Raw genomic sequence first — 7,649 nt, forward strand, 5'->3', positions numbered from 1 at the left:
AAAAAGTCCCCGGCCACTAGGAGCGCCCCCTATGGATGAGCGTTTTCCTGTTTGCTTATGGTGGTATGAAGCTCATTGAGCACGGTATTAGTGCCAGCATCGGTCTGTGGTGGTATGAAGACAGCTACGAATAATACAAATGGGAACTCTAGCTAGATAGTGTGGTCTACAGCTTATCATGAGATACGCCACCTCAGGTGAGCAAAGCCTTGAGACTTCCTTAGAAATTATGCAACAGCTGTTTTTCACATATATGCATATGCCCCCACCTGATGTCTTACTAGAGGCTGCTGTTCTGTCCTGCCAATGAAGTGTATACCCCGCCAGCTGTATAATCTTAACGTCGTCGTGCAGAAACAACTCGGTGAAACAAAATACATTACAGTTTTTCATGTCTCGTTGGTAGGATTTACGTGCTTTCAGCTCGTCCAATTTATTTTCCCAGTGTTCGAACATTAGCTAGCAGGACGGAAGGCAGGGTAGATTAGCCACTCGTCACCTGATCCTTAGTATCCCTGATCTTTTTCCACAAAATCTCAGATTCGTTTCCCAGTGAATCACAGGGACCTGGGCTTGGTTTGGTGTTTGTAGTGGTATATCCTTCCCGTCTGACTCATTGAAGAAAAACTCTTTGTCCAGTTTGAGGTGAGCAATCGCAATTCTGATATCCAGAAGCTCTTTTCGGTCATAAGAGACGGTAGCAGCAACATTATGTACAAAACAAGTTACGAACAACGCGAAAAACAAACATAATAGCATGGTTGGTTAAGAGCCGATAAAACGGCAGCCCTCCCCTCCGGCGTCATCGTAATATTGACTCAGGGGGATGAATACTTATCTAATCAAAATATATTAGCGTTTTATTTCACATTTATTAATTAGACTTTTTGTCATTTTTCTTCCACTTTGACATAATAGTATATTTTGGTAGATCGTTGACAAGAAAATTACAATTTAATCCACTTTCATCCCACTTTGTAACTTAACAAAATGTGGAAAAAGTCAATGTATGTGAATACTTTCTGAAGGGACTGTATTTTCCAAAGTTGTAAAATAAATTGCAGAGATTGTTCTGATTCAGATACAAGTAAAATGTCCTCTGCATACAATGATATCACATGATGATCACACTCTGTGCCCTGAATTTAGCCATGATTTCTAAATATTGATGCTAGGTGTTCTGTGGCCAAAGAAAACAAATAACTATATAGACAAAGGGCATCCCTGTCTTGTCCCTCTTGATAACTTGAATGATTCAGAGATTTGTTCATTTGTTTGTATAGAAGCTTTGGCGGATTTGTACAATTGCTCAATCGAGGAAATAAAAATCGGACCAAAACCAAACTTTTTATAACAGCCACCAAGTATGCCCATCCCACCCTATCAAATGCGTATTTTGCATCTATTCATAATGCAACTTTTGTAGCATTCAAGTTCTTGTAACGAATGATTATATTGAAAAAGTTGCAGAGATTGTCTATAGACACCGTGTTCCTTATAAACCCTGTTTGGTCTGAGTCAAACAACTTTTATATTACTGTCTCGATGCAAAAAGCTAATACCTTAGCAATGATTTTGTAATCAACATTCAAAAGTGATATTGGGCAGAAGCATCCGCATGACAATGAATCCATATCTTTCTTTTTACAGTAAAGAGGGTAATTGTAGCTAAACATTGTAATTGGGGAAGTTACATAAAGTCGGCAGTAGGAAGCACCCTCATCCATTTATATGCACATGATTTATATGCAATCTTATACTCAGCTGGCCCCTTCCCGTATTTTGTGTTAAATGCTCAACAACAAAGCTTTCTTTGTGTCCAACAAGCTTTCTCTGCCCTTAATCTAGTTCTGAACACCTCCAAAACAAATGTAATGGGGTTTGATAAGAAGAATGCCCCTCTACACACAGGTGTGATTACTACCTCTGAGTGTTTAGAGCTTCAGGCAGTCACCCCATACAACTAATTGGGAGTATGTCTAGACGGTACACTGTCCTTCTCTCAGCACATATCTAAGCTGCAGGCTAAAGTTAAATCTAGACTTGGTTTCCTCTAAACACTCTTCTTTCACCCCAGCTGCCAAACTTATCCTGATTCAAATGACCATCCCACCCATGCTTCATTACAGAGACGTAACTTATATTACGGCAGGTAAGGGTGCTCTCGAGCGGCTAGATGTTCTTTACCATTCGGCCATCAGATTTGCCATCAATAGGACACATCACTACACTCTATACTCCTCTGTAAACTGGTCATTTCTGTATACCCATCGCAAGACCCACTGGTCGATGCTTATTTATAAAAGCCTCTTAGGCCTCACTCCCTCCTATCTGAGATATCTACTGCAGCCCTCATCCTCCACATACAACACACGTTCTGCCAGTCACATTCTTTTAAAGGTCCCAAAAGCACTTACATCCCTGGTTAGCTCGTCTTTTCAGTTCGCTGCAGCTAGCGACTGGAACGTGGACACTCCTAATGACCGTTGTGGTTGCTTTGCGTGATATTGTTGTTGTCTCTACCTTCTTGCCCTTTTGCTGTTTTCTGTGCCCAATACTGTTTGTACCATGTTTTGTGCTGCTACCATATTGTACTGCTGCCATGTTGCTTGCTGCCATTGAACTTCGGAGCAGAGGAAATGTGTTACCTGGAGTGCTGAATCATTCGTTACTATCTGGCCAGGACAACGCTATCTGCCCCAATGCATAGTGCCAACTGTAAAGATGGTGGAGGAGGAATAATGGTATGGGGCTGTTTTTTATTGTTCAGACTAGGGACCTTAGTTTTATTGAAAGGAAATCTTAACTTTACAGCATACAATGACATTTGAGACGATTCTGTGCTTCCAACTTTGTGGCAACAGTTTAGGGAAAGGCCTTTCTTGTTTCAGCATGACAATGACCCTTTGGACAAAGTGAGGTCCATACAGAAATGGTTTGTCAACACCGGTGTGGAAGAACGTGACTGGCCTGCACAGAGCCCTAACCTCAACGCCATTGATCACCTTTGGAATAATTTGGAACACAGACAGCGAGCCAGGCCTAATCGACCAACATCAGTGCCCGACCTCAACAATGCTCTTGTGGCTGAATGGAAGCACGTCCACACAGTAATGTTTCAACATTGAGTGGAAAGCCTTCCAAGAAGAGTGGGGGCTGTAATAGCAGAAAAGGCGGGACCAACTCCATATTAATGCCCGTGATTTTAGAATGAATTGTTTGACGAGCAGGTGTCCACATACATTTGTTCATGTAGTGTATATGAAATACCTGGCTGTACTGATGCCATGCAGTCTGGATTTGGCATTTAAAATCAATTACTTTCCTTTAATAGATAAGATTGAATCCGATCTTCAGAGATGAAGAAATCTCCCTATTTCTATGTTAGGTAGGTTCAACATAATCAAAATAAATATATTTCCAATGTTGATATATTTATTCCCAGCCCTGCCAGTTTCAATTCCATCCAACGTTTTACGTAAAATAAATGGCCTGCTCTCCTAATTTATTTGGAATGGAAAGACCTCAAATTGATAGTTTTACACTTGCCCTATAAAGCTGGAGATCTGGAAATACTTTGTACGAAGATCTATTACTGGGTTGCACAACTGCGTTGACTTAAACAATGGACAGCAGACTATCCTTGTGCAAGGAAGGGTATCAAAGCCACAACAGTAATACCGTAAGATAGAAAATATATTAACTACTTCAAGTCCAAAAAAACGATGACGCAATGATTCTCAATTCCATTTGTATTTTGGAAAAAGTACACAGATTAATAAAGTGGAAAGAACCAATATCGCCAGCACCACTATTTGGAATAACCAAACCTTAACTCGAGTGTTTAATGACATCACCGTTCCTTCCTGGTTCCAAAGTGGCATCTGTCCTCTGACGGATCTCTACTGTCATTCATTCAATTACAAGAAAGACTTGGATTATCCAAAGCCGATTTCTTTAAGTTCTTATAACTCAGAAATCTTTTTGAATCGTTTCAACAGAATATGGACAAACCGAAGGCATCTGGCATAGAGAAATACTGAATGAAGCTGCTGCGCTAAAGAAGTTGATTGCCATGTTAAATAAAGTGTTGATTGAAACTCTACCTGGTGTTTCAGAACCCATTATGAAAAAATATCTAAAGGAAGAAATTGAGGAGAACCATTGGTCACAGATATGTGAAAATGCTCGTACCTGTTCCTACAACCTAAGGTGCTATTTTAATTTAAGATAATTTATTGGACTTACTACACTCTTGCCAAAATGCATGTAATGCACCCAGAAATGTCACATCTCTGTTGGAGATGCAAAAAGCACAAAGGAACCCTATTTCATATGCTGTGGTCCTGCAACAAACTGACACCATTTTGTGATAATGTCTGTGCTATCATTTCATTTCGAGTTTCTTGACCATTTCACTGAAGACGAAAAAGAAGAAGAAGAAGAAGAAGAAGAAGAAGAGGGTGTCTTGTTGGTCAATAGGCCAAGTAAAATAAAAGTATTCACATACGTTATATTTGAGTGTCTGTGAAAATGGAGACACAGAAGTTAACTGAAAAAGTTATACATAGCAACTTTCATGTGACTGAGAGACTCCTTATCAACACGGCAATCCCGTGCTCTCTCTATTGTCAGTGTAACATCATAATGATTCGTGTTGCGAATGTCTATTTCCTCAATTACTTTTGCAGAAACGGTGTATCATCTATTTTGTTGGAAATTACTATTTTTCAAAGGAAATGGGAGTGAGCTTGGTCAGGAAATCTTAGGATCCCGGATTCTGGGATTCATCCCTAGCGCGTATAGAGTTATGTATGCTGTCATGTTGCCTTGTAATTCAGCAGGATGCCACTGAGTAAACAGTCCTTGGAATGATTGAAAATCGCCTTAGAAAGTATTTATGTTTAACTTGCAGTATCGGTATTATCTGATGTATGATGCAAATTCAATACCTGGCCTAGAGCGTGTTCTGGCCCCAACAACCTGGTGTAACTGTAATGTAAGGCAACACTGTGCCAACATACACAGATATCATTCATTAGTTCCCAGTAAACCAAAAACCTGTTAAGTTAAAATAAATAAATGAATTAACTTCACCACTGTCTTTATCTACCATGTTCCTAGCATATAATGGGCCTTTGAAGACCACAACACTCCATGACCACAGCCTCTGTTATCACATTAAAGAACACAAGACTATAAGGTCTTTCCCATGATAATGTTATGATCGAGATGGATTCTGCATAACAAAATGTCTAAATGTCGTGCTCCAGGCTAGGCGTAACTTTCATTTCAGGCTAACCAGGTTGGCTTACTGGGAACTTCTAATATTGGTTTATCTTGGCTGAGAACATGCTCTAGGCCAGGTATAGATGATTTTCAAGGTTGTAAGAGTTGTGACAAAAGGCACCTTTTCTGGTGGGCGTTCCTCTTCATCTGCCTCATTAGCACCTGTGCCTCTCGTTCCAAATATGCGTTCAACAGGCGAATGTGGTATATCTGCTGAGGGCGCTGTCGTCCTGGCTGACTAGTTGACTTGCTCTGTTACCACACATGGGCCCTGCCACTGAGTCCGGGTCCTGTGTTCCAGAGTGGGGATGAGGTGGAGTACCTTATCTCCTGGGCGGAACTGTCACGACTGGGCCCTTCTATTGTACGACCAGGCTTGAGTTTCCCTCACCACCGGTTTCCCTCACCACCGGCCATGTCGCTGCCATTCAGTCCTTCATGAATGTGACGTGTTCAATGAGGGAACGGTACAGGCGGGGTTGTTTCTCCCAGGCCTCCTTGGTCAAGTCAAGGGCCACATATAGAGCAGCTCGAAAGGCGAGAAGCCAGTGGACGCCTAGGGGACATCCCAGAGCACGAACATGAGGAGGGGCAACAACATTTCCCAATTCGTCCCATCCCGGTCCCACACTCTGTGAAGCATGCTATTGATGATTCGATTATAATCACAGCCGCATATATACCCCCAAGCAGACACATCGACGGCCCTGAACGAACTTTATTTGACTCTATGTCAACTGGAAACCACATATCCTGAGGCGGCATTCATTGAAGCTGGGGATTTTAACAAGTCTAATCTGAAAACAAGACTTCCTAAATTCTATCAGCATATTGATTGTGCTACCAGGGCTGGTAAAACCCTGGATCATTGTTATTCTAACTTCCGCAACGCATATAAGGCCCACCCCACACTCCTTTTGGAAAAGCTGACCACGACTCCATTTTGTTGCTCCCAGCCTATAGACAGACTAAAACAGGAAGCTCCCGCGCTTAGGTCTGTTCAACGCTAGAATACTTGTTGGTAATTACTGCATTGTAGGAACTAGAAGCACGAGCATTTCGCTACACTCGCATTAACATCTGCTAACCATGTGTATGTGACAAATAACATTTGATTTGATTTGTCTAGGGTCTCCTGTTGGGTCGATGACGCAGTCCGTTAGCTGGCGTAGCAACTCTTCGCTCATGCCTGTCAGTGGGTGTAGTGGGCTTCTGTTAGAGAAGAAGAATCACAGCCACCGAAAAGGGGATTGATTGTGGTCTAGCCTCAAGGTGCTTGCATTCTCCACCAGTTGTGACGGATCAGCTAGTCCGAAACACCCCAACACAGGCGGGAGCCATGAAATGAACAGGCCAGAGGCAGTGATTGTGGTTCCTGTTTCTGTCAAAATTGCTCAAGCTCAATACCCTTTGCGTGGTGGTCATTGATGGACAGAAATATTCAAAACTTGTCTCTGATTTTCATGCAAATTTAAGTCAGGACTTGTCAGGCTGGATCACTCAAGAACACTCAAGACCCCTTGGAAAGGAATTCTGGTGTCTTTGAGGTAATAAAAATGTGTTATCCCACTGAAAATACAACTGTATCCCATTCGCCATGTTTGTGTCTGTACATGTTGCCACTGAGGAATGAAGTAACTTGGTGGAAAATATTCTTAAGGGTTTTTCTACATAAAAGATCATACACAATTATTGCGTGGTCATCCCTGATGTTTTCCTCCGCTTTCATATATCTCTCAGACAGTCTTAAACGATTACAGCCAGATCACAGACATGGGTATAAGACAATGGGTGTTGTTTTGTGAATATTACAGTATTTTTAAGTAGGCAATCAGCAGTAGAAACAATAACAAAGTGTATTCCCAGCCCCTGTTTCAGTAACAATTGAGGGATCAAATAAAATATTATTGTATTTGTCAAATGTTTTATAAACAACAGGTGTAGACTATCAGTGAAACGCTTACTAACGGTACTTCCCAACAATGCAAAAAGAAAGAAAACAGAGAAATAATTGAAAATTAAACATGTAATAATAAAAGTAATAATAAATACACAATGAGTAACGATAACTTGGCTATATTCACTGGGTACCGGATCCGAGTCGATGTGCAGGGGTAATTGAGGTAGATACTGTATGTACATTTTATTTTTTATTTTTTTATTTCACCTTGTATCCAAGATGGCGTAGCAGTAAGTCGTCCTGTCGTGTCGTGTCCCTTGTATATATCGTTTCTTTTTCGTTTTTTTTACATATTTTTCTTCGCATATCTCTTTAAAAACATTTTGCTAAACCTAAGCTTCCAAATACTCTCCTGCAACCCGCCTCACCCAATGTAGCTATTTTTCCTAAAGTATTTATA

The sequence above is a fragment of the Oncorhynchus nerka genome, unplaced genomic scaffold (genome assembly GCF_034236695.1).
Source record: "Oncorhynchus nerka isolate Pitt River unplaced genomic scaffold, Oner_Uvic_2.0 unplaced_scaffold_1261, whole genome shotgun sequence".
NCBI lineage: Eukaryota > Metazoa > Chordata > Actinopteri > Salmoniformes > Salmonidae > Oncorhynchus > Oncorhynchus nerka.